The following is a 27726-nucleotide window of genomic DNA, read 5'->3' as shown; positions in this document are numbered from 1 at the left end:
GATAAAAGGTCAAAAAGTTATTGAAACATAGACGTAGTCGGCAGGATTTGAACCTGCGCGGGGAGACCCCAATGGATTTCTAGTCCATCGCCTTAACCACTCGGCCACGACTACTCGGACGTCAAGCTGTTATGAGTTTCACACATGTTTTCTAATAGCACCATGATCAAGCTCAGTGATCAACCCTCTGGAAGACATCTCAGAAAATGAAAAGAAAATACAAGGTCTCAGTAAAATGCAAAAATCTGATTTAAAGTCATCATCAATGGGAACCATTCACAGTTTAAAGCTTTTCCCTCTTCATAATGTGGATTTGGAGTCAGTCAGCTCCAAAAACATCCTTAAAAATAATCCAAAAATGCTGAGAAGACTGAACATAATCATTTCCAAGTAAAAAAGACTTGATGTTCATTTGATCAGGCTTTGGAGCGTCTATTAACCATCTCAAGTTTCCAAAAATGTCCAACGGTTAACTGAAATTACCATATCAATCTTCAGATGTTTTTCACTTTGAACAGCTCCATACCTATACTACAAGTCAACGGTAAGGTTCGAAAGACCCTATAAAGGGTCCTGATTGACTTTTGTGTGCTACAAAAAAAGCCACAAAACACATTCAAAAGACGCCGAAAAGAATTTTTAGAAAAACACCACCAAAAATGTTTATAAGGCACTTTAGGAAATTCTGGAAAACACAAGAAAAGATGGCTTAGAGAAAAATCAAAAACACTTACTGAAGCCATTTTGGCTTCAAATCCTTGTCAGATTCAACCACTTGGAAAGAGTGTTATGTGAATATTGACTCAAGTCACAGAGTATGAGATTGCTTGGTATGACATAGACAATGAGTGACATAGACAATTTTAATTTTTGCTAATCCTACTTGATTGACAGCTTTGACCATGGTATTCCATGAATCCTTGAACTCTTTTTTTGTCTTTTATTATGTGGATTTTAAATTGCTTGTTTCATCATAAACATTGGGCATCGTCTATCTGAGTGCAGATGGAAAAATCGAAATGTGTGCCCAGGTTCCACTGAGATTTGAATTCAGATAACAGGATTCAAAGTCCAGAGTGCTAACCATTACACCATGGAACCAACCATTACACAGTCATGTCTGCAGCTTGTTGTGCTGAATAAAGCATATGAAATCGTGAACGATGGCGAAAACAGGCTCCAAAGCTGCAGTGCAAATCTGCAATCATACACAATGGTAAATTGATATCTTATAACCTTTCATTCCACAAATTTACCAACATTTCCACGATATCACAGCTAGGACAGTTTGAAATGTTGATGAAAAGTGGCTAGTAAAAAGATTGCTGTATCTGTTACTTGGAAAAAGTGTGAAAAAAATAAATTGCAAAACTTATACTGTTAGAAAACTGTTCATCCAGTAGTTGATAAAGATTAGCATTGCATGGTAAAAGGCTTCATCTGAGAGATAATTTAAGGTTTGTGCAAATCAAAGTGCATGTCCCAGTCCATTAGCCAGGACAGCGGTCTGTGGCTGCTGGACAAGATCAAGAGAAAAACCTCTTAACTGATGGCACCCACGGTGCTTCTTTTGATTAGCGGCAAGTCGCACATGTAATATTGCTCCAGAATAAATTATCTAAAGAACAGTCAAAGATAAAGTCAGTTTGGTCCTAGAAACTCGCTCCATCACAGATCACTGTCATGGGGAATAGACTAGTAAACATGCAAATTGAACAACAAAGATAAAAGGTCAAAAACTTCTTGAAACATAGACGTAGTCGGCAGGATTTGAACCTGCGCGGGGAGACCCCAATGGATTTCTAGTCCATCGCCTCAACCACTCGGCCACGACTACTCGGACGTCAAGCCGTTATGAGTTTCAAACATGTTTTCTAATAGCACCATGATCAAGCTCAGTGATCAACCCTCTGGAAGACATCTCAGAAAATGAAAAGAAAATACAAGGTCTCAGTAAAATGCAAAAATCTGATTTAACGTCATCATCAATGGGAACCATTCACAGTTTAAAGCTTTTCCCTCTTCATAATGTGGATTTGGAGTCAGTCAGCTCCAAAAACATCTTTAAAAATAATCCAAAAATGCTGAGAAGACTGAACATAATCATTTCCAAGTAAAAAAGACTTGATGTTCATTTGATCAAGCTTTGGAGCGTCTATTAACCATCTCAAGTTTCCAAAAATGTCCAGCAGTTAACTGAAATTACCATATCAATCTTCAGCTGTTTTTCACTTTGAACAGCTCCATACCTATAATACAAGTCAACGGTAAGGTTCGAAAGACCCTATAAAGGGTCCTGATTGACTTTTGTGTGCTACAAAAAAAGCCACAAAACACATTCAAAAGACGCCGAAAAGAATTTTTAGAAAAACACCATCAAAAATGTTTATAAGGCACTTTAGGAAATTCTGGAAAACACAAGAAAAGATGGCTTAGAGAAAAATCAAAAACACTTCCTGACGCCATTTTGGCTTCCAATCCTTGTCAGATTCACCCACTTGGAAAGAGTGTTATGTGAATATTGACTCAAGTCACAGAGTATGAGATTGCTTGGTATGACATAGACAATGAGTGACATAGACAATGAGTGATAAAGACAATTTTAATTTTTGCTAATCCTACTTGATTGACAGCTTTCACCATGGTATTCCATGAATCCTTGAACTCTTTTTTTGTCTTTTATTATGTGGATTTTAAATTGCTTGTTTCATCATAAACATTGGGCATCGTCGATCTGAGTGCAGATGGAAAAATCAAAAAGAGTGCCCAGGTTCCACTGAGATTTGAACTCATATCACTGGATTCAAAGTCCAGAGTGCTAACCATTACACCATGGAACCAACCTTGACACAGTCATGGCTGCGGCTTGTTGTGCTGAATAAAGCATATGAAATCGTGAACGATGGCGAAAACAGGCTCCAAAGCTGCAGTGCAAATCTGCAATTATACACAATGGTAAATTGATATTTTATAACCTTTCATTCCACAAATTTACCAACATTTCCACGATATCACAGCTAGGACAGTTTGAAATGTTGATGAAAAGTGGCTAGTAAAAAGATTGCTGTATCTGTTACTTGGAAAAAGTGTGAAAAAAATAAATTGCAAAACGTATACTGTTAGAAAACTGTTCATCCAGTAGTCGATAAAGATTAGCATTGCATGGTAAAAGGCTTCATCTGAGAGATAATTTAAGGTTTGTGCAAATCAAAGTGCATGTCCCAGTCCATTAGCCAGGACAGAGGTCTGTGGCTGCTGGAGAAGATCAAGAGAAAAACCTCTTACCTGATGGCACCCACGGTGCTTCTTTTGATTAGCGGCAAGTCACACATGTAATGTTGCTCCAGAATAGATTATCTAAAGAACAGTCAAAGATAAAGTCAGTTTGGTCCAAGAAACTCGCTCCATCACAGATCACTGTCATGGGGAAAAGACTAGTAAACATGCAAATTGAACAACAGAGATAAAAGGTCAAAAAGTTATTGAAACATAGACGTAGTCGGCAGGATTTGCACCTGCGCGGGGAGACCCCAATGGATTTCTTCCCCATCTCCTTAACCACTCGGACACGACTACTCGGACTTCAAGCTGTTATGAGTTTCACACACGTTTTCTAATAGCACCATGATCAAGCTCAGTGATCAACCCTCTGGAAGACATCTCAGAAAATGAAAAGAAAATACAAGGTCTCAGTAAAATGCAAAAATCTGATTTAAAGTCATCATCAATGGGAACCATTCACAGTTTAAAGCTTTTCCCTCTTCATAATGTGGATTTGGAGTCAGTCAGCTCTGAAATTAGAACTGAAATTACCATATCAATTTTCAGCTGTTTTTCACTTTGAACAGCTCCATACCTATACTACAAGTCAACGGTAAGGTTCGAAAGACCCTATAAAGGGTCCTGAATGACTTTTGTGTGCTACAAAAAAAGCCACAAAACACATTCAAAAGACGCCGAAAAGAATTTTTAGAAAAACACCACCAAAAATGTTTATAAGGCACTTTAGGAAATTCTGGAAAACACAAGAAAAGATGTCTTAGAGAAAAATCAAAAACACTTCCTGAAGCCATTTTGGCTTCAAATCCTTGTCAGATTCACCCACTTGGAAAGAGTGTTATGTGAATATTGACTCAAGTCACAGAGTATGAGATTGCTTGGTATGACATAGACAATGAGTGACATAGACAATTTTAATTTTTGCTAATCCTACTTGATTGACAGCTTTGACCTTGGTATTCCATGAATCCTTGAACTTTTTTTTGTCTTTTATTATGTGGATTTTAAATTGCTTGTTTCATCTTAAACATTGGGCATCGTCGATCTGAGTGCAGATGGAAAAATCGAAAAGTGTGCCCAGGTTCCACTGAGATTTGAACTCAAATCACTGGATTCAAAGTCCAGAGTGCTAACCATTACACCATGGAACCAACCATGCCTCAGACATGGCTGCGGCTTGTTGTGCTGAATAAAGCATATGAAATCGTGAACGATGGCAAAAACAGGCTCCAAAGCTGCAGTGCAAATCTGCATTCATACACAATGGTAAATTGATATCTTATAACCTTTCATTCCACAAATTTACCAACATTTCCACGATATCTCAGCTAGCGCATTTTGAAATGTTGATGAAAAGTGGCTAGTAAAAAGATTGCTGTATCTGTTACTTGGAAAAAGTGTGAAAACAATAAATTGCAAAACTTATACTGTTAGAAAACTGTTCATCCAGTAGTCGATAAAGATTAGCATTGCATGGTAAAAGGCTTCATCTGAGAGATAATTTAAGGTTTGTGCAAATCAAAGTGCATGTCCCAGTCCATTAGCCAGGAGAGCGGTCTGTGGCTGCTGGACAAGATCAAGAGAAAAACCTCTTACCTGATGGCACCCACGGTGCTTCTTTTCATTAGCGGCAAGTCGCACATGTAATGTTGCTCCAGAATAGATTATCTAAAGAACAGTCAAAGATAAAGTCAGTTTGGTCCTGGAAACTCGCTCCATCACAGATCACTGTCATGGGGAATAGACTAGTAAACATGCAAATTGAACAACAAAGATAAAAGGTCAAAAAGTTATTGAAACATAGATGTAGTCAGCAGGATTTGCACCTGCGCGGGGAGACCCCAATGGATTTCTTGCCCATCGCCTTAACCACTCGGCCACGACTACTCGGACTTCAAGCTGTTATGAGTTTCACACACGTTTTCTAATAGCACCATGATCAAGCTCAGTGATCAACCCTCTGGAAGACATCTCAGAAAATGAAAAGAAAATACAAGGTCTCAGTAAAATGCAAAAATCTGATTTAAAGTCATCATCAATGGGAACCATTCACAGTTTAAAGCTTTTCCCTTTTAATAATGTGGATTTGGAGTCAGTCAGCTCCAAAAACATCCTTAAAAATAATCCGAAAATGCTGAGAAGACTGAACATAATCATTTCCAAGTAAAAAAGACTTGATGTTCATTTGATCAGGCTTTGGAGCGTCTATTAACCATGTCAAGTTTCCTAAAATGTCCAGCGGTTAACTGAAATTACCATATCAATCTTCAGCTGTTTTTCACTTTGAACAGCTCCATACCTATACTACAAGTCAACGGTAAGGTTCGAAAGACCCTATAAAGGGTCCTGAATGACTTTTGTGTGCTACAAAAAAAGCCACAAAACACATTCAAAAGACGCCGAAAAGAATTTTTAGAAAAACACCACCAAAAATGTTTATAAGGCACTTTAGGAAATTCTGAAAAACACAAGAAAAGATGGCTTAGAGAAAAATCAAAAACACTTCCTGAAGCCATTTTGGCTTCAAATCCTTGTCAGATTCACACACTTGGAAAGAGTGTTATGTGAATATTGACTCAAGTCACAGAGTATGAGATTGCTTGGTAAGACATAGACAATGAGTGATATAGACAATTTTAATTTTTGCTAATACTACTTGATTGACTGCTTTGACCATGGTATTCCATGGATCCTTGAACTCTTTTTTTGTCTTTTATTATGTGGATTTTAAATTGCTTGTTTCATCATAAACATTGGGCATCGTCGATCTGAGTGCAGATGGAAAAATCGAAATGTGTGCCCAGGTTCCACTGAGATTTGAACTCGGATCACTGGATTCAAAGTCCAGAGTGCTAAAAATTACACCATGGAACCAACCATGACACAGTCATGGCTGCGGTTTGTTGTGCTGAATAAAGCATATGAAATCGTGAACGATGGCGAAAACAGGCTCCAAAGCTGCAGTGCAAATCTGCAATCATACACAATGGTAAATTGATATCTTATAACCTTTCATTCCACAAATTTACCAACATTTCCACGATATCACAGCTAGGACAGTTTGAAATGTTGATGAAAAGTGGCTAGTAAAAAGATTGCTGTATCTGTTACTTGGAAAAAGTGTGAAAAAAATAAATTGCAAAACTTATACTGTTAGAAAACTGTTCATCCAGTAGTCGATAAAGATTAGCATTGCATGGTAAAAGGCTTCATCTGAGAGATAATTTAAGGTTTGTGCAAATCAAAGTGCATGTCCCAGTCCATTAGCCAGGACAGCGGTCTGTGGCTGCTGGACAAGATCAAGAGAAAAACCTCTTACCTGATGGCACCCACGGTGCTTCTTTTGATTAGCGGCAAGTCGCACATGTAATGTTGCTCCAGAATAGATTATCTAAAGAACAGTCAAAGATAAAGTCAGTTTGGTCCAAGAAACTCGCTCCATCACAGATCACTGTCATGGGGAAAAGACTAGTAAACATGCAAATTGAACAACAGAGATAAAAGGTCAAAAAGTTATTGAAACATAGACGTAGTCGGCAGGATTTGCACCTGCGCGGGGAGACCCCAATGGATTTCTTGCCCATCTCCTTAACCACTCGGACACGACTACTCGGACTTCAAGCTGTTATGAGTTTCACACACGTTTTCTAATAGCACCATGATCAAGCTCAGTGATCAACCCTCTGGAAGACATCTCAGAAAATGAAAAGAAAATACAAGGTCTCAGTAAAATGCAAAAATCTGATTTAAAGTCATCATCAATGGGAACCATTCACAGTTTAAAGCTTTTCCCTCTTCATAATGTGGATTTGGAGTCAGTCAGCTCTGAAATTAGAACTGAAATTACCATATCAATCTTCAGCTGTTTTTCACTTTGAACAGCTCCATACCTATACTACAAGTCAACGGTAAGGTTCGAAAGACCCTATAAAGGGTCCTGAATGACTTTTGTGTGCTACAAAAAAAGCCACAAAACACATTCAAAAGACGCCGAAAAGAATTTTTAGAAAAACACCACCAAAAATGTTTATAAGGCACTTTAGGAAATTCTGGAAAACACAAGAAAAGATGTCTTAGAGAAAAATCAAAAACACTTCCTGAAGCCATTTTGGCTTCAAATCCTTGTCAGATTCACCCACTTGGAAAGAGTGTTATGTGAATATTGACTCAAGTCACAGAGTATGAGATTGCTTGGTATGACATAGACAATGAGTGACATAGACAATTTTAATTTTTGCTAATCCTACTTGATTGACAGCTTTGACCTTGGTATTCCATGAATCCTTGAACTTTTTTTTGTCTTTTATTATGTGGATTTTAAATTGCTTTTTTCATCTTAAACATTGGGCATCGTCGATCTGAGTGCAGATGGAAAAATCAAAATGTGTGCCCAGGTTCCACTGAGATTTGAACTCAAATCACTGGATTCAAAGTCCAGAGTGCTAACCATTACACCATGGAACCAACCATGCCTCAGACATGGCTGCGGCTTGTTGTGCTGAATAAAGCATATGAAATCGTGAACGATGGCAAAAACAGGCTCCAAAGCTGCAGTGCAAATCTGCATTCATACACAATGGTAAATTGATATCTTATAACCTTTCATTCCACAAATTTACCAACATTTCCACGATATCTCAGCTAGCGCATTTTGAAATGTTGATGAAAAGTGGCTAGTAAAAAGATTGCTGTATCTGTTACTTGGAAAAAGTGTGAAAACAATAAATTGCAAAACTTATACTGTTAGAAAACTGTTCATCCAGTAGTCGATAAAGATTAGCATTGCATGGTAAAAGGCTTCATCTGAGAGATAATTTAAGGTTTGTGCAAATCAAAGTGCATGTCCCAGTCCATTAGCCAGGAGAGCGGTCTGTGGCTGCTGGACAAGATCAAGAGAAAAACCTCTTACCTGATGGCACCCACGGTGCTTCTTTTCATTAGCGGCAAGTCGCACATGTAATGTTGCTCCAGAATAGATTATCTAAAGAACAGTCAAAGATAAAGTCAGTTTGGTCCTGGAAACTCGCTCCATCACAGATCACTGTCATGGGGAATAGACTAGTAAACATGCAAATTGAACAACAAAGATAAAAGGTCAAAAAGTTATTGAAACATAGATGTAGTCAGCAGGATTTGCACCTGCGCGGGGAGACCCCAATGGATTTCTTGCCCATCGCCTTAACCACTCGGCCACGACTACTCGGACTTCAAGCTGTTATGAGTTTCACACACGTTTTCTAATAGCACCATGATCAAGCTCAGTGATCAACCCTCTGGAAGACATCTCAGAAAATGAAAAGAAAATACAAGGTCTCAGTAAAATGCAAAAATCTGATTTAAAGTCATCATCAATGGGAACCATTCACAGTTTAAAGCTTTTCCCTTTTCATAATGTGGATTTGGAGTCAGTCAGCTCCAAAAACATCCTTAAAAATAATCCGAAAATGCTGAGAAGACTGAACATAATCATTTCCAAGTAAAAAAGACTTGATGTTCATTTGATCAGGCTTTGGAGCGTCTATTAACCATGTCAAGTTTCCTAAAATGTCCAGCGGTTAACTGAAATTACCATATCAATCTTCAGCTGTTTTTCACTTTGAACAGCTCCATACCTATACTACAAGTCAACGGTAAGGTTCGAAAGACCCTATAAAGGGTCCTGAATGACTTTTGTGTGCTACAAAAAAAGCCACAAAACACATTCAAAAGACGCCGAAAAGAATTTTTAGAAAAACACCACCAAAAATGTTTATAAGGCACTTTAGGAAATTCTGAAAAACACAAGAAAAGATGGCTTAGAGAAAAATCAAAAACACTTCCTGAAGCCATTTTGGCTTCAAATCCTTGTCAGATTCACCCACTTGGAAAGAGTGTTATGTGAATATTGACTCAAGTCACAGAGTATGAGATTGCTTGGTAAGACATAGACAATGAGTGATATAGACAATTTTAATTTTTGCTAATACTACTTGATTGACTGCTTTGACCATGGTATTCCATGGATCCTTGAACTCTTTTTTTGTCTTTTATTATGTGGATTTTACATTGCTTGTTTCATCATAAACATTGGGCATCGTCGATCTGAGTGCAGATGGAAAAATCGAAATGTGTGCCCAGGTTCCACTGAGATTTGAACTCGGATCACTGGATTCAAAGTCCAGAGTGCTAAAAATTACACCATGGAACCAACCATGACACTGTCATGGCTGCGGTTTGTTGTGCTGAATAAAGCATATGAAATCGTGAACGATGGCGAAAACAGGCTCCAAAGCTGCAGTGCAAATCTGCAATCATACACAATGGTAAATTGATATCTTATAACCTTTCATTCCACAAATTTACCAACATTTCCACGATATCACAGCTAGGACAGTTTGAAATGTTGATGAAAAGTGGCTAGTAAAAAGATTGCTGTATCTGTTACTTGGAAAAAGTGTGAAAAAAATAAATTGCAAAACTTATCCTGTTAGAAAACTGTTCATCCAGTAGTCGATAAAGATTAGCATTGCATGGTAAAAGGCTTCATCTGAGAGATAATTTAAGGTTTGTGCAAATCAAAGTGCATGTCCCAGTCCATTAGCCAGGACAGCGGTCTGTGGCTGCTGGACAAGATCAAGAGAAAAACCTCTTACCTGATGGCACCCACGGTGCTTCTTTTGATTAGCGGCAAGTCGCACATGTAATGTTGCTCCAGAATAGATTATCTAAAGAACAGTCAAAGATAAAGTCAGTTTGGTCCGAGAAACTCGCTCCATCACAGATCACTGTCATGGGGAATAGACTAGTAAACATGCAAATTGAACAACAAAGATAAAAGGTCAAAAAGTTATTGAAACATTGACGTAGTCGGCAGGATTTGCACCTGCGCGGGGAGACCCCAATGGATTTCTTGCCCATCGCCTTAAACACTCGGCCACGACTACTCGGACATCAAGCTGTTATGAGTTTCACACACGTTTTCTAATAGCACCATGACCAAGCTCAGTGATCAACCCTCTGGAAGACATCTCAGAAAATGAAAAGAAAATACAAGGTCTCAGTAAAATGCAAAAATCTGATTTAAAGTCATCATCAATGGGAACCATTCACAGTTTAAAGCTTTTCCCTTTCATAATGTGGATTTGGAGTCAGTCAGCTCCAAAAACATCCTTAAAAATAATCCGAAAATGCTGAGAAGACTGAACATAATAATTTCCAAGTAAAAAAGACTTGATGTTCATTTGATCAGGCTTTGGAGCGTCTATTAACCATGTCAAGTTTCCAAAAATGTCCAGCGGTTAACTGAAATTACCATATCAATCTTCAGCTGTTTTTCACTTTGAAAAGCTCCATACCTATACTACAAGTCAACGGTAAGGTTCGAAAGACCCTATAAAGGGTCCTGATTGACTTTTGAGTGCTACAAAAAAAGCCACAAAACACATTCAAAAGACGCCGAAAAGAATTTTTAGAAAAACACCACCAAAAATGTTTATAAGGCACTTTAGGAAATTCTGGAAAACACAAGAAAAGATGGCTTAGAGAAAAATCAAAAACACTTCCTGAAGCCATTTTGGCTTCAAATCCTTGTCAGATTCACCCACTTGGAAAGAGTGTTATGTGAATATTGACTCAAGTCACAGAGTATGAGATTGCTTGGTATGACATAGACAATGAGTGACATAGACAATTTTAATTTTTGCTAATCCTACTTGATTGACAGCTTTGACCATGGTATTCCATGAATCCTTGAACTCTTTTTTTGTCTTTTATTATGTGGATTTTAAATTGCTTGTTTCATAATAAACATTGGGCATCGTCGATCTGAGTGGAGATGGAAAAATCGAAATGTGTGCCCAGGTTCCACTGAGATTTGAACTCAGCTCACTGGATGCAAAGACCAGAGTGCTAACCATTACACCATGGAACCAACAATGACACAGTCATGACTGCAGCTTGTTGTGCTGAATAAAGCATATGAAATCGTGAATGATGGCGAAAACAGGCTCCAAAGCTGCAGTGCAAATCTGCAATCATACACAATGGTAAATTGAAATCTTATAACCTTTCAGTCCACAAATTTACCAACATTTGCACGATATCACAGCTAGCGCAGTTTGAAATGTTGATGAAAAGTGGCTAGTAAAAAGATTGCTGTATCTGTTACTTGGAAAAAGTGTGAAAAAAATAAATTGCAAAACTTATCCTGTTAGAAAACTGTTCATCCAGTAGTCGATAAAGATTAGCATTGCATGGTAAAAGGCTTCATCTGAGAGATAATTTAAGGTTTGTGCAAATCAAAGTGCATGTCCCAGTCCATTAGCCAGGACAGCGGTCTGTGGCTGCTGGACAAGATCAAGAGAAAAACCTCTTACCTGATGGCACCCACGGTGCTTCTTTTGATTAGCGGCAAGTCGCACATGTAATGTTGCTCCTGAATAGATTATCTAAAGAACAGTCAAAGATAACGTCAGTTTGGTCCGAGAAACTCGCTCCATCACATATCACTGTCATGGGGAATAGACTAGTAAACATGCAAATTGAACAACAAAGATAAAAGGTCAAAAAGTTATTGAAACATAGACGTAGTCGGCAGGCTTTGAACCTGCACGGGGAGACAATGGATTTCTAGTCCATCGCCGTAACCACTCGGCCACGACTACTCAGACGTCAAGCTGTTATGAGTTTCACACACGTTTTCTAATAGCACCATGATCAAGCTCAGGGATCAACCCTCTGGAAGACATCTCAGAAAATGAAAAGAAAATACAAGGTCTCAGTAAAATGCAAAAATCTGATTTAAAGTCATCATCATCAATGGGAACCATTCACAGTTTAAAGCTTTTCCCTCTTCATAATGTGGATTTGGAGTCAGTCAGCTCCAAAAACATCCTTAAAAATAATCCGAAAATGCTGAGAAGACTGAACATAATCATTTCCAAGTAAAAAAGACTTGATGTTCATTTGATCAGGCTTTGGAGCGTCTATTAACCATGTCAAGTTTCCAAAAATGTCCAGCGGTTAACTGAAATTACCATATCAATCTTCAGCTGTTTTTCACTTTGAACAGCTCCATACCTATAATACAAGTCAACGGTAAGGTTCGAAAGACCCTATAAAGGGTCCTGATTGACTTTTGTGTGCTACAAAAAAAGCCACAAAACACATTCAAAAGACGCCGAAAAGAATTTTTAGAAAAACACCACCAAAAATGTTTATAAGGCACTTTATGAAATTCTGGAAAACACAAGAAAAGATGGCTTAGAGAAAAATCAAAAACACTTCCTGAAGCCATTTTGGCTTCAAATCCTTGTCAGATTCACCCACTTGGAAAGAGTGTTATGTGAATATTGACTCAAGTCACAGAGTATGAGATTGCTTGGTATGACATAGACAATGAGTTTTGTTTCCTGAAGCTAATTTTACATTTTGCTTATCCTACTTGATTGATAGCTTTTGCAAAAATCTGATTTAAATTCATCATTAGTGTTGAGAGATACCGTTCGATACCCAAAAGTATCGTATCGGATGGTATCGCCCGATACGAAAAAAATATCGGGTATCGCCGATTCCGATACCGGAAGTCCCATTCAAGTCAATGGGACTTCCGGTATCGGAATTAAAAAAGCCCTTTATTTCCTTGTTGGCTAATTCTACATAATTGAAAACAAATAAGAATGATGTAGAATGTATTGGTGGAGGAGACAAATAAAGGCATAGTGGTTTATTCAAATCACAAGGCATAGCATTAATTCCAATTTTTTTTTTCAAGACGTTCGGAGTTAAAAAGATATTGACTATGTTAACCTTTTTTTATATTTTGTCAGATATGTATGTTTCACAACTTCCATGCTCTTCACCTTCTTTTGTACTTCTCCCACACTTTCTCCTTCATGATCCGCAGCAGTAGCATTTTTTTCATCAACTTTTTCTTCACCTTATTCATCTTCTTCATCTTCTTCCCATTAATTTTTTTTTTTCCATTCTTCATATTCTTCTTATTCAGCTATTATTAACTTTAATATGCTATTTCTTCATCTTCTTCCTATTCTTCTTTGTCTTCATTTTCTTATGATGACAGGCATTCCTGTAGTACTTATCTATAAAAGTTATAAGATTACACCTTACGTTCTGCCTGTCACTAAAGATTTACAACAGGATTTGTCCGCGTTCAGTTTGGCCTGCAGCAGGGGCACCATGAGGAGGAACTGACTCACCCCCATTTACTGCTGAGTCTTCTTCTGCTTTTAATTTTGATTTATTCTATGCTGATTTTTAGTCTTATGCTTAATATTCTTCTGCTTTCTGTTCTTCTGCTTTTGCTTCTTCTGCTTCTTGTTCTTCTGTCTTTTGTTCTGTATCTTGGTGGTTGTCTTCATGTTCTTTGTCCTCTTGGTCTTATTATTTAGGGTCATATTTCTGGTCTTCTTTGGTGTGGTCTTCAGGGTCGTCGTCATCAGGGTCGTCGTCATGGAGATCAATAAGGATTACCAAAGACAATTTCAAAAAGCTTGATCTTGGAAATGTAGCAGAAGGTACAAGAAGGCTGAGAAACTGGCGAGAACCAGCAGACAGTGCTGGCACCTGGATGGGTAGCAGAAGGAACAAGAGCCAATGGCACTACCGAGGACCAACTGACGGTGCTGGACCACGGTTACTAAGCAGAAGGTACCTGTGCTAAAAAGCACTACCAAGGACCAGCTGACGGTGCTGGACCTCGGATACCGAGATCCGGCACCTAGGCCAAAGGCTGTGGCGAGAACCAGCAGACAGTGCTAGCACCCTGATGGGTAGTAGAAGGAACAAGAGCCAATGGCGATACCGAGGACCAACTGACGGTGCTGGACCACGGTTACTAAGCAGAAGGTACCTGTGCTAAAAAGCACTACCAAGGACCAGCTGACGGTGCTGGACTTCGGATACCGAGTTGGAGACACCTAGGCCAAAGGCCCTGGCGAGAACCAGCAGACAGTGCTGGAACCCGGGTGGGTAGCAGGAGGTACCCATTCAAAGCAAAGTAGCCAGGCCGCAAGCCGGCCGCAGTTACCGAAACCCACAGTCCTACAGGGGGTCCATGTCCCATTGGCACTACGGATCCAGCCTTCAGTGCCAGTTCCCACAGCCCACATAGGAGTCACCTAAACTGGAGGTACCGTAGAGTCGGCTAACCCGGCCGCAAGACGACAGGACAACGGATTGGTGGCATAGTGACCTTGACACTACCCGGAAACAGCAGGCGTGCTGAAAACAGGCTGGGCAACAGGGAGTACCCGTGCCAAAGACACTGCTGAGAACCAGCTGACGGTGCTGGAACCCAGATGGGTAGCAAAAGCTACAAGAGCCAATGGCACTACCGATGAACAGCTGACGGTGCTGGACCACGGTTACTAGGCAGGAGGTACCTGTGCTAGCAAGCACTACCAAGGACCAGCTGACGGTGCTGGACTTCGGATACCGATATGGAGGCACCTAGGCCAAAGGCTGTGGCGAGAACCAGCAGACAGTGCTGGAACCCGGGTGGGTAGCAGAAGGTACCCATTCAAAGCAAAGTAGCCAGGCCGCAAGCCGGCCGCAGTTACCGAAACCCACAGTCCTACAGGGGGTCCATGTCCCATTGGCACTACAGATACAGCCTTCAGTGCCAGTTCCCGCAGCCCACATAGGAGCCACCTAAACTGGAGGCACCGTAGAGTCGGCTAACCCGGCCGCAAGACGACAGGACAACGGATTGGTGGCATAGTGACCCTGACACTACCAGGAAACAGCAGGCGTGCTGAAAACAGGCTGGGCAACAGGGAGTACCCGTGCCAAAGACACTGCCGAGAACCAGCTGATGGTGCTGTAACCCAGATGGGTAGCAAAAGCTACAAGAGCCAATGGCACTACCGAGGAACAGCTGACGTGCTGGACCACGGTTACTAGGCAGGAGGTACCTGTGCTAGAAAGCACTACCAAGGACCAGCTGACGGTCCTGAACTTCGGATACCGAGATGGAGGCACCTAGGTCAAAGGCTCTGGCGAGAACCAGCAGACAGTGCTGGAACCCGGGTGGGTAGCAGAAGGTACCCATTCAAAGCAAAGTAGCCAGGCCGCAAGCCGGCCGCAGTTACCGAAACCCACAGTCCTACAGGGGGTCCATGTCCCATTGGCACTACAGATCCAGCCTTCAGTGCCAGTTCCCGCAGCCCACATAGGAGTCACCTAAACTGCAGGCACCGTAGAGTCGGCTAACCCGGCCGCAAGACGACAGGACAACGGATTGGTGGCATAGTGACCTTGACACTACCCGGAAACAGCAGGCGTGCTGAAAGCAGGCTGGTCAACAGGGAGTACCCGTGCCAAAGACACTGCCGAGAACCAGCTGATGGTGCTGGAACCCAGATGGGTAGCAAAAGCTACAAGAGCCAATGGCACTACCGAGGAACAGCTGACGTGCTGGACCACGGTTACTAGGCAGGAGGTACCTGTGCTAGAAAGCACTACCAAGGACCAGCTGACGGTCCTGGACTTCGGATACCGAGATGGAGGCACCTAGGCCAAAGGCTCTGGCGAGAACCAGTAGACAGTGCTGGAACCCGGGTGGGTAGCAGAAGGTACCCATTCAAAGCAAAGTAGCCAGGCCGCAAGCCGGCCGCAGTTACCGAAACCCACAGTCCTACAGGGGGTCCATGTCCCATTGGCACTACGGATCCAGCCTTCAGTGCCAGTTCCCGCAGCCCACATAGAAGTCACCTAAACTGCAGGCACCGTAGAGTCGGCTAACCCGGCCACAAGACGACAGGACAACGGATTGGTGGCATAGTGACCTTGACACTACCCGGAAACAGCAGGCGTGCTGAAAGCAGGCTGGGCAACAGGGAGTACCCGTGCCAAAGACACTGCCGAGAACCAGCTGATGGTGCTGGAACCCAGATGGGTAGCAAAAGCTACAAGAGGCAATGGCACTACCGAGGAACAGCTGACGGTGCTGGACCACGGTTACTAGGCAGGAGGTACCTGTGCTAGAAAGCACTACCAAGGACCAGCTGACGGTGCTAGACTTCGGATACCGAGATGGAGGCACCTAGGCCAAAGGCTCTGGCGAGAACCAGCAGACAGTGCTGGAACCCGGGTGGGTAGCAGAAGGTACCCATTCAAAGCAAAGTAGCCAGGCCGCAAGCCGGCCGCAGTTACCGAAACCCACAGTCTTACAGGGGGTCCATGTCCCATTGGCACTACGGATCCAGCCTTCAGTGCCAGTTCCCGCAGCCCACATAGGAGTCACCTAAACTGCAGGCACCGTAGAGTCGGCTAACCAGGCCGCAAGATGACAGGACAACGGATTGGTGGCATAGTGACCTTGACACTACCCGGAAACAGCAGGCGTGCTGAAAGCAGGCTGGGCAACAGGGAGTACCCGTGCCAAAGACACTGCCGAGAACCAGCTGATGGTGCTGGAACCCAGATGGGTAGCAAAAGCTACAAGAGGCAATAGCACTACCGAGGAACAGCTGACGGTGCTGGACCACGGTTACTAGGCAGGAGGTACCTGTGCTAGAAAGCACTACCAAGGACCAGCTGACGGTCCTGGACTTCGGATACCGAGATGGAGGCACCTAGGCCAAAGGCTCTGGCGAGAACCAGCAGACAGTGCTGGAACCCGGGTGGGTAGCAGAAGGTACCCATTCAAAGCAAAGTAGCCAGGTCGAAAGCCGGCCGCAGTTACAGAAACCCACAGTCCTACAGGGGGTCCATGTCCCATTGGCACTAAGGATCCAGCCTTCAGTGTCATTTCCCGCAGCCCACATAGGAGTCACCTAAAATGCAGGCACCATAGAGTCGGCTCACCCGGCCGCAAGACGACAGGACAACGGATTGGTGGCATAGTGACCTTGACACTACCCGGAAACAGCTGGCGTGCTGGAACCAGGCTGGGCAACAGGGAGTACCCGTGCCAAAGACACTGCCGAGCACCAACTAGCGTTGTTGGAGCCCAGGGAGAACCAGGGTGCAGGCCGAGGCCTACTTGGTGGCAGTTTTTGATTGTTTGTAGGCTACAACAGACTGTCAACGTGCTCCAATTAAGCAACTGTCTCCACTCTGTTTCCAGGATTTCACGTGACCACCAACACCGCCAGTTTATGCGTACAGCAGCCATCTGCCCAATCCACACGTGTTCCTGTGTTACTGGGGTTCTGTAATGTCAGCAGATCCCCTGATGTGTGTCTGCCACTGTCTCCTGCTCTGTCCACATTCCCACCGCTTGCAGTGGGAAGGTGGACAGCGCAGGAGACAGTGGTGGACACATATTGGGGGATCTGCTGACGTTACAGAACCCCAGTAAAAGAGGAACACGTGTGGAATGCGTGGACGGCAACTGTGAGCAGGAACTGGCGGTGTTGGAGGTCAGGGGAAATACTAGAGACAGAGTGGAGACTGAGGCCAAATCAGAGAATGTTTAAATCTGAAGTAGTTACAATTTGGAAGCAGCAGCACTTTGCCCTCCACACAGCAGGGGATCAGCTGACATTACCGAACCCCACTTACACATGAACGAGTGTGTTTTTCTGTGTGGACAGCACTTCCGAGCAACAACTTGCGTTGTTGGAGCCCAGGGACAATCATGGTGCAGGCCGAGGCCTACTAGGAGCCAGGTGTAAATCGGAGTTATTTTGACTTTTGAGGCAGCAGGAGAGTTTGCCGTACACACAGCAGGGGATCAGCCGACATTACCGACCCCCACTTTCACATGAACAAGTGTTTTTTTCTGTCTGGACAGCACTTCCGAGCAACAACTGACGATGTTGGAGCCCAGGGATAGTCATTTTGTAGGCTGAGGCCTACTTGGAGGCAGTTTAAGATAAGACGTTGTTTGAATTTGGAGGCAGCAGGAGAGTTTGCCGTACACACAGCAGGGGATCAGCTGACGTTACCGAACCCCACTTACACATGAGCGAGTGTTTTGTCTGTGCGGACAGCACTTCTAAGCACCAACTGGCGGTGTCGGAGCCCAGGGAAAATCAGGTAGTAGGCCGAAGCCTACTTGGTGGCAGTTTGCGATTGTTTCTAGACTACTACTAACTGTCAACGTACTCCAATTAGGCCTCTGTCTTCACTGTTTCGATTATTTCCTCTGGCTTCCAACCACGCCAGTTGCTGCTCTGAAATGCCGTCTGCACAACCCACACTTGTTCCTGTGTTACTGGGGTTCTGTAACAGCAGCTTCTCCCTAGAGGTGAGTCAGGCAATGTCTCCTGCTCTGTCCAATTTTCCACTACAAGTAGTGGGAATGTAGACAAAGCAGGAGACATTGCCGTGCTCACCTCTGGAGATGAGCAGATGTTACAGGACCCAGGTAACACAGGAACAAGTGTGGATTGTGCAGATGGCACTTGATAGCAGAAACAGGCGGTGTTGTAGGCCGGAGGAAATACTCAAAACAGAGTGGAGACAGAGGGCAAATCAGAGAACATATTAAGTCAGAGGTAGTCAGAAGTTGAAGGCAGCAGAAGAGTTTGCCGTACACACAGCAGGGGATCAGCTGACGTTACCGAACCCCACTTACACATGAGCGAGTGTTTTGTCTGTGCGGACAGCACTTCTGAGCACCGACTGGCGGTGTCGGAGCCCAGGGAAAATCAGGTAGTAGGCCGAGGCCTACTTGGAGCCAGGTGTAAATCTGAGGTTGTTTGACTGTGGAGGGAGCAGGACACTTTGCCGTACACACAGCAGGGGATCAGCTGACGTTACCGAACCCCACTTACACATGAGCGAGTGTTTTGTCTGTGTGGACAGCACTTCTGAGCAACAACGGGCGTTGCTGTAGCCCAGGAAATAAAGTTCAGGTCATAGAAACATGAACACAACAGGAGACCTGGATCCTGTTGCCAGCCAATTATTTATTCAGGAAGAGGACTGACAAATTCAGGTGAGATCCAGGCCTTGTTCATTTTCAGAAAAGTGAGCCGGTCAACATTATCGGCGGATAGTCGCGTGCGACAGTCTGTTACCACACCACCTGCAGCACTAAAGACACGTTCCGATAATACACTGGCAGTAGGGCAAGCCAGCACCTCCAATGCATACTGGCTAAGCTCTGGCCATGTATCCAGCTTAGAGACCCAATACTTGAACGGGGAAGAGCCATCTGGGAGAACACTAACAGGGCAAGACAAGTAGTCTGTCATAGAGTTAAGCGAAACGGGTCAAAAAAATTCAAAAGTCGCCGACTTTTCGCAAAGTCGGGTTTCATGAAACGAAACCCGACCCTAGGATGAGGTCGGCCACGAGGTCGGTGACTTACGCGCCAAAGTCGCGTTTCAAAAGTTTGTTTTGCGCTCTTTTTCAGCCAATCAGGATCCACGGACACTGTGGGCAACGTGATGACATAGGCAGGGGTCACCACCATCTTTAAGAAGGGCATGCAAGTGATTGGCTTGCTTTGGTGGGCGTCACAGGGGGTATAAAAGGGCGTGCACGCCGACCGTCATCTTACTTCTGCCGATCTCAGTATAGGGAGAGGTTGCTGATTCTGTAGGGAGAGCGTTAGGCAGGGAAGAAGACAAAAAAACTGCTTCTGCTGCTGCACTGTGTGTGCAGTGCAAGGGGAGGCTATATAGTGGTGTATCAGTGGTGTTGGTTGTTGGGCTGCCTTCTAAGGCTTCCTGACATTCCTGCATTGCTGTTTACCCACTGCTCCGCAAACTGCTTTTTTAAAAGCAATCCAATCTCCCTTATCCTCTAGTCACTTTTGTCACAGCTGTGCCATCGAACCTGTGACATAGCGCTCAGATATCAGTGGGCCTCACACAATCCAAAAGTGTCCAGTGTCCAAAAGTGTGTGCAGATTCAAAATCTACCTTATCCTCTAGTCACTTTGGTCACAGCTGTGCCATCGAGCCCGTCACATAGCGCTCATATATTCATTGGGCCTCACACAATCCAAAAGTGTCCAGTGTCCAAAAGTGTGTGCAGAGATTCAAAATCTCCCTTATCCTCTAGTCACTTTGGTCACAGCTGTGCCATCGAGCCTGTCACATAGCGCTCAGATATTCATTGGGCCTCACACAATCCAAAAGTGTCCAGTGTCCAAAAGTGTCTGCAGAAATTCAAAATCTCCCTTATCCTCTAGTCACTTTGGTCACAGATGTGCCATCGAGCCTGTCACATAGCGTTCAGATATTCATTGGGCCTCACACAATCCAAAAGTGTCCAGTGTCCAAAAGTGTGTGCAGAGATTCAAAATCTCCCTTATCCTCTAGTCACTTTGGTCACAGCTGTGCCATCGAGCCTGTGACATAGCGCTCAGATATCAGTGGGCCTCACACAATCCAAAAGTGTCCAGTGTCCAAAAGTGCGTGCAGAGATTCAAAATCTCCCTTATCCTCTAGTCACTTTTGTCACAGCTGTGCCATCGAGCCTGTGACATAGCGCTCAGATATTCATTGGGCCTCACACAATCCAAAAGTGTCCAGTGTCCAAAAGTGTGTGCAGAGATTCAAAATCTCCCTTATCCTCTAGTCACTTTGGTCACAGCTGTGCCATCGAGCCTGTGACATAGCGCTCAGATATCAGTGGGCCTCACACAATCCAAAAGTGTCCAGTGTCCAAAAGTGCGTACAGAGATTCAAAATCTCCCTTATCCTCTAGTCACTTTTGTCACAGCTGTGCCATCGAGCCTGTGACATAGCGCTCAGATATCAGTGGGCCTCACACAATCCAAAAGTGTCCAGTGTCCAAAAGTGTGTGCAGAGATTCAAAATCTCCCTTATCCTCTAGTCACTTTGGTCACAGCTGTGCCATCGAGCCTGTCACATAGCCCTCAGATATTCATTGGGCCTCACACAATCCAAAAGTGTCCAGTGTCCAAAAGTGTGTGCAGAGATTCAAAATCTCCCTTATCCTCTAGTCACTTTGGTCACAGCTGTGCCATCGAGCCTGTGACATAGCGCTCAGATATCAGTGGGACTCACATAATCCAAAAGTGTCCAGTGTCTAAAGGTGCGTGCAGAGATTCAAAATCTCCCTTATCCTCTAGTCACTTTTGTCACAACTGTGCCATCGAGCCTGTGACATAGCGCTCAGATATTCATTGGGCCTCACACAATCCAAAAGTGTCCAGTGTCCAAAAGTGTGTGCAGAGATTCAAAATCTCCCTTATCCTCTAGTCACTTTGGTCACAGCTGTGCCATCGAGCCTGTGACATAGCGCTCAGATATCAGTGGGCCTCACACAATCCAAAAGTGTCCAGTGTCCAAAAGTGCGTGCAGAGATTCAAAATCTCCCTTATCCTCTAGTCACTTTTGTCACAGCTGTGCCATCGAGCCTGTGACATAGCGCTCAGATATCAGTGGGCCTCACACAATCCAAAAGTGTCCAGTGTCCAAAAGTGTGTGCAGAGATTCAAAATCTCCCTTATCCTCTAGTCACTTTGGTCACAGCTGTGCCATCGAGCCTGTCACATAGCGCTCAGATATTCATTGGGCCTCACACAATCCAAAAGTGTCCAGTGTCCAAAAGTGTGTGCAGAGATTCAAAATCTCCCTTATCCTCTAGTCACTTTGGTCACAGCTGTGCCGTGGAGCCTGTCACATAGCGCTCAGATATTCATTGGGCCTCACACAATCCAAAAGTGTCCAGTGTCCAAAAGTGTGTGCAGAAATTCAAAATCTCCCTTATCCTCTAGTCACTTTGGTCACAGCTGTGCCATCGAGCCTGTGACATAGCGCTCAGATATCAGTGGGCCTCACACAATCCAAAAGTGTCCAGTGTCCAAAAGTGCGTGCAGAGATTCAAAATCTCCCTTATCCTCTAGTCACTTTTGTCACAGCTGTGCCATCGAGCCTGTGACATAGCGCTCAGATATTCATTGGGCCTCACACAATCCAAAAGTGTCCAGTGTCCAAAAGTGTGTGCAGAGATTCAAAATCTCCCTTATCCTCTAGTCACTTTGGTCACAGCTGTGCCATCGAGCCTGTGACATAGCGCTCAGATATCAGTGGGCCTCACACAATCCAAAAGTGTCCAGTGTCCAAAAGTGCGTACAGAGATTCAAAATCTCCCTTATCCTCTAGTCACTTTTGTCACAGCTGTGCCATCGAGCCTGTGACATAGCGCTCAGATATCAGTGGGCCTCACACAATCCAAAAGTGTCCAGTGTCCAAAAGTGTGTGCAGAGATTCAAAATCTCCCTTATCCTCTAGTCACTTTGGTCACAGCTGTGCCATCGAGCCTGTCACATAGCCCTCAGATATTCATTGGGCCTCACACAATCCAAAAGTGTCCAGTGTCCAAAAGTGTGTGCAGAGATTCAAAATCTCCCTTATCCTCTAGTCACTTTGGTCACAGCTGTGCCATCGAGCCTGTCACATAGCGCTCAGATATCAGTGGGACTCACATAATCCAAAAGTGTCCAGTGTCTAAAGGTGCGTGCAGAGATTCAAAATCTCCCTTATCCTCTAGTCACTTTTGTCACAACTGTGCCATCGAGCCTGTGACATAGCGCTCAGATATTCATTGGGCCTCACACAATCCAAAAGTGTCCAGTGTCCAAAAGTGTGTGCAGAGATTCAAAATCTCCCTTATCCTCTAGTCACTTTGGTCACAGCTGTGCCATCGAGCCTGTGACATAGCGCTCAGATATCAGTGGGCCTCACACAATCCAAAAGTGTCCAGTGTCCAAAAGTGCGTGCAGAGATTCAAAATCTCCCTTATCCTCTAGTCACTTTTGTCACAGCTGTGCCATCGAGCCTGTGACATAGCGCTCAGATATCAGTGGGCCTCACACAATCCAAAAGTGTCCAGTGTCCAAAAGTGTGTGCAGAGATTCAAAATCTCCCTTATCCTCTAGTCACTTTGGTCACAGCTGTGCCATCGAGCCTGTCACATAGCGCTCAGATATTCATTGGGCCTCACACAATCCAAAAGTGTCCAGTGTCCAAAAGTGTGTGCAGAGATTCAAAATCTCCCTTATCCTCTAGTCACTTTGGTCACAGCTGTGCCGTGGAGCCTGTCACATAGCGCTCAGATATTCATTGGGCCTCACACAATCCAAAAGTGTCCAGTGTCCAAAAGTGTGTGCAGAAATTCAAAATCTCCCTTATCCTCTAGTCACTTTGGTCACAGCTGTGCCATCGAGCCTGTGACATAGCGCTCAGATATCAGTGGGCCTCACACAATCCAAAAGTGTCCAGTGTCCAAAAGTGTGTGCAGAGATTCAAAATCTCCCTTATCCTCTTGTCACTTTGGTCACAGCTGTGCCATCGAGCCTGTCACATAGCGCTCAGATATTCATTGGGCCTCACACAATCCAAAAGTGTCCAGTGTCCAAAAGTGTGTGCAGAGATTAAAAATCTCCCTTATCCTCTAGTCACTTTGGTCACAGCTGTGCCATCGAGCCTGTCACATAGCGCTCAGATATTCATTGGGCCTCACACAATCCAAAAGTGTCCAGTGTCCAAAAGTGTGTGCAGAGATTCAAAATCTCCCTTATCCTCTAGTCACTTTGGTCACAGCTGTGCCATCGAGCCTGTGACATAGCGCTCAGATATCAGTGGGCCTCACACAATCCAAAAGTGTCCAGTGTCCAAAAGTGTGTGCAGAGATTCAAAATCTCCCTTATCCTCTAGTCACTTTGGTCACAGCTGTGCCATCGAGCCTGTCACATAGCGCTCAGATATTCATTGGGCCTCACACAATCCAAAAGTGTCCAGTGTCCAAAAGTGTGTGCAGAGATTCAAAATCTCCCTTATCCTCTAGTCACTTTGGTCACAGCTGTGCCATCGAGCCTGTGACATAGCGCTCAGATATCAGTGGGCCTCACACAATCCAAAAGTGTCCAGTGTCCAAAAGTGTGTGCAGAGATTCAATATCTCCCTTATCCTCTAGTCACTTTGGTCACAGCTGTGCCATCGAGCCTGTGACATAGCGCTCAGATATCAGTGGGCCTCACACAATCCAAAAGTGCCCAGTGTCCAAAAGTGTGTGCAGAGATTCAAAATCTCCCTTATCCTCTAATAACTTTGGTCACAGCTGTGCCATCGAGCCTGTCACATAGCGCTCAGATATTCATTGGGCCTCACACAATCCAAAAGTGTCCAGTGTCCAAAAGTGTCTGCAGAAATTCAAAATCTCCCTTATCCTCTAGTCACTTTGGTCACAGCTGTGCCATCGAGCCTGTCACATAGCGCTCAGATATTCATTGGGCCTCACACAATCCAAAAGTGTCCAGTGTCCAAAAGTGTGTGCAGAGATTCAAAATCTCCCTTATCCTCTAGTCACTTTGGTCACAGCTGTGCCATCGAGCCTGTCACATAGCGCTCAGATATTCATTGGGCCTCACACAATCCAAAAGTGTCCAGTGTCCAAAAGTGTGTGCAGAGATTCAAAATCTCCCTTATCCTCTAGTCACTTTGGTCACAGCTGTGCCATCGAGCCTGTGACATAGCGCTCAGATATCAGTGGGTCTCACACAATCCAAAAGTGTCCAGTGTCCAAAAGTGTGTGCAGAGATTCAAAATCTCCCTTATCCTCTAGTCACTTTGGTCACAGCTGTGCCATCGAGCCTGTCACATAGCGCTCAGATATCAGTGGGCCTCACACAATCCAAAAGTGTCCAGTGTCCACAAGTGTCTGCAGAAATTCAAAATCTCCCCTGTCCTATAGACACCTTGTACCTTGTTTTACATTACTATATAGTTTGTTGGATTTTGTCTACATTTCTACCAAAAATGAGGAAGGCTGGTGGAAGAGGCCGTGGAATTGGGCGAGGGTTGGCAGCTGGTAATGGTGGTGTTGGTGGTGGATCTGATGGTAGTGGCAAGAGCAAAATAGGACCGAATGCAGGAGGTGTTGAGCCTGCATCATCGTCTGGCTACATAAGGCCTCGAACGCTTAGTTTTCTAGGAGTTGGCAAACCGCTTTTAAAGCCAGAGCATCAGGAAAAAGTTTTGTCTTACATTGCTGACTCAGCCTCCAGCTCTATCGCCTCCTCTTCTTCAGTTGTAAAAAGTAAAAGCACTGAGTCGTCATTGGAGGCTCATGTTCATGAACCACACCTTTCCTTGTGTCCTTCACCCCAACCAAGATTGAAGGATGACGCAGGCCATACTACTGATTACTCCATGGAGCTGTTTTCACATACCATGCCTGGATTATCAAGTCAAATGATGAATTACCCAGGCCAAGATGAATCTGACATGGAGTGCACTGATGCACAGCCGCTGATGGATGATTCTGCTGGTACATTCACTCAGAGCACTACATTGTCCTCGCAGTGTACAGAGCCAGATTCTGACCCTGATGAGACTCAGGTGCCCCTTCCCGCACACTATACCACCATACACGGTGACACAGAGGAAGGTGCACATGACATAGAAGAGGATGTGATGGATGACCCAGTTGTTGACCCAGATTGGCATCCATTGGGGGAAGAGGGTGCTGCTTCCAATAGCTCAGATGAGGAGCATCCACAGCAGACATCGACATCGCAACAGCTGTTATCTGGCAGGCCCGTAGCACTCCAAAGACAGGTTCCAAACATCAAAAGAGTTGCTGGACAGCTTGTCCAGAGGGTCAAAAGATCACAGCGTGCTAGGCCGCAAAATGTCTGCCAAAGTAGGAAGAGTGCAGTGTGGCACTTTTTTGAACAAAATCCTCATGATCAGGCCAAGGTTATCTGTAAGAAGTGCGCAAAGACCTTTAGCCGAGGGAAAAATCTGAAAAATTTGAATACCAGTTGCATGCTTAGACATTTAACCAGCATGCACTTGCAAGCGTGGACACAACACCAAACCTCAAGTGCCACATGTGCAAATGATCACAACGAAGGTAGTCAGCAACGCTACATTGTTTCCCCCACTGTAAGCCCACCGGTTAGCACAGTAGCAAATGTTGAGGTGTCGTTGCAAGGCCACAGCAGTCAGGGAATTCCACTGTTATATCAATGAAAGACTGATTCTAGGCGATCAGAAAGAACACCAACTCCATCACCATCATCAACCCTCTCTCAGTCCGCCCTGTCCACCGCTACTTCCACCATATGCAGCTCTCAAGTCCAGCTCACCCTCCCAGACACTATGAGTAGGTCAAGAAAGTACTCAGTCTCTCATCCGCGTACACTGGGTTTGAACGCCCACATTGCCAAACTAATCTCGTTTGAGATGATGCCCTTTCGGTTGGTGGAAAGCACAGCTTTCCGCGAACTCATGGCCTATGCAGTACCACGCTATGACCTACCCAGTCGCCACTTCTTCTCTCGCAAAGCCATCCCAGCCCTCCACCATCATGTGAAAGACCGCATTGTCCATGCACTCAAGCAGTCAGTGAGCGGAAAGGTGCACCTCACAACTGATGCATGGTCCAGTCGGCATGGCCAGGGCCGTTACGTGTCCATCACTGCGCACTGGGTTAATGTGGTGGATGCAGGGTCCACAGGGGACAGCGGTGGTGGGACAGTGCTGCCTAGCCCACGGTATAGGAAACAGTTGGCTGTAGGCGTTCGACCCTCCTCCTCCTCCTCCTCCAGAAGCGAAAGCTCGTCCACAGAGCGCAGTCGTACGAGCACTCCATCTGCAGCTGCCACTGTTGCACACGATGTGTCCCCCTATCGAGCAGCTAGTGGAAAGCGTCAGCAGGCTGTGTTGCAGATGATGTGTTTGGGCAACAGACACACCGCCGAGGTGCTGGCCGAGTACTTGAAGCGACAAACTGAGTCATGGCTGGGCAGTGTACATCTTGAGGCAGGCAAGGTAGTTAGTGATAACGGCCGTAATTTTGTGGCAGCCATAGCCCTTTCAAAACTCAGCCACATACCTTGCTTGGCTCACACCTTGAACCTGGTGGTGCAGTGCTTCCTCAAAAATTATCCGGAGTTAACAGCCCTGCTCCAGAAGGTGCGAAGACTGTGCGCGCATATCCGCCGGTCACCTGTACACTCCGTTCGTATGCAGAAGCTGCAGCAATTGCTCCACCTTCCCAACCACCGCCTCATTATCGACATTGCAACAAGGTGGAACTCCACCCTGCACATGGTGGAGCGGCTGTGCGAGCAGAGGCAGGCCATAATGCATTTGTGGGAGGATACACGGCCAGGCACTTTGAGAGCAGACATGGAGTTGACAGGTGTGCAGTGGTCGAAGCTGAAAGACCTCTGTAAAGTCCTTCAGTGTTTTGAGGAATGCACACGGCTGGTAAGCGCAGACGACGCCATCCTAAGCATGAGCATCCCACTTATGCGTCTGCTCATGCAAACTTTGACGCACCTTAAGGAGCAGGCGTCTGCAGCCAATGTTGATGAGGAGGAAGAGGAGGAGGGAATCCTTGATGACATTCAGCCATTGTCTGCTCAGGGACCTCTCCTGAACGAGGTGGAGGAAGAAGAGGAGGAGGAGGATGATGATGGGGATGATTACTTAGGGGAGGAGGATGCATCTCGTGGGGCAAGTGAAAATGTTGGCGTGGCAAGGTCTGGTACAGGGTTTGTGCGTGACT

At 44.6% G+C, this 27726-nt stretch overlaps 6 non-coding genes across 6 annotated transcripts; all 6 read right to left on the bottom strand.

Annotated features, from left to right (window-relative positions):
* Positions 1-32: 32 nt before the first annotated feature.
* Positions 33-114, bottom strand: TRNAS-AGA (transfer RNA serine (anticodon AGA)). Its single transcript has one exon. It is a non-coding gene; the product is annotated as a tRNA-Ser (tRNA).
* Positions 115-1755: 1641 nt separating this feature from the next.
* TRNAS-AGA (transfer RNA serine (anticodon AGA)) lies at positions 1756-1837 on the bottom strand. The gene has a single exon. It is a non-coding gene; the product is annotated as a tRNA-Ser (tRNA).
* Positions 1838-2768: 931 nt separating this feature from the next.
* Positions 2769-2840, bottom strand: TRNAQ-UUG (transfer RNA glutamine (anticodon UUG)). The gene has a single exon. It is a non-coding gene; the product is annotated as a tRNA-Gln (tRNA).
* A 1518-nt stretch (positions 2841-4358) lies between these two features.
* On the bottom strand, positions 4359-4430 carry TRNAQ-UUG (transfer RNA glutamine (anticodon UUG)). The gene has a single exon. It is a non-coding gene; the product is annotated as a tRNA-Gln (tRNA).
* Positions 4431-7671: 3241 nt separating this feature from the next.
* Positions 7672-7743, bottom strand: TRNAQ-UUG (transfer RNA glutamine (anticodon UUG)). The gene has a single exon. It is a non-coding gene; the product is annotated as a tRNA-Gln (tRNA).
* Positions 7744-11116: 3373 nt separating this feature from the next.
* On the bottom strand, positions 11117-11188 carry TRNAQ-UUG (transfer RNA glutamine (anticodon UUG)). Its single transcript has one exon. It is a non-coding gene; the product is annotated as a tRNA-Gln (tRNA).
* Between the last annotated feature and the right edge of the window lie 16538 nt (positions 11189-27726).

The sequence above is a fragment of the Dendrobates tinctorius genome, unplaced genomic scaffold (genome assembly GCF_039654945.1).
Source record: "Dendrobates tinctorius isolate UK_male_01 unplaced genomic scaffold, ASM3965494v1 ptg000048l, whole genome shotgun sequence".
NCBI lineage: Eukaryota > Metazoa > Chordata > Amphibia > Anura > Dendrobatidae > Dendrobates > Dendrobates tinctorius.
This window is presented reverse-complemented; position numbering and strand designations above follow the sequence as displayed.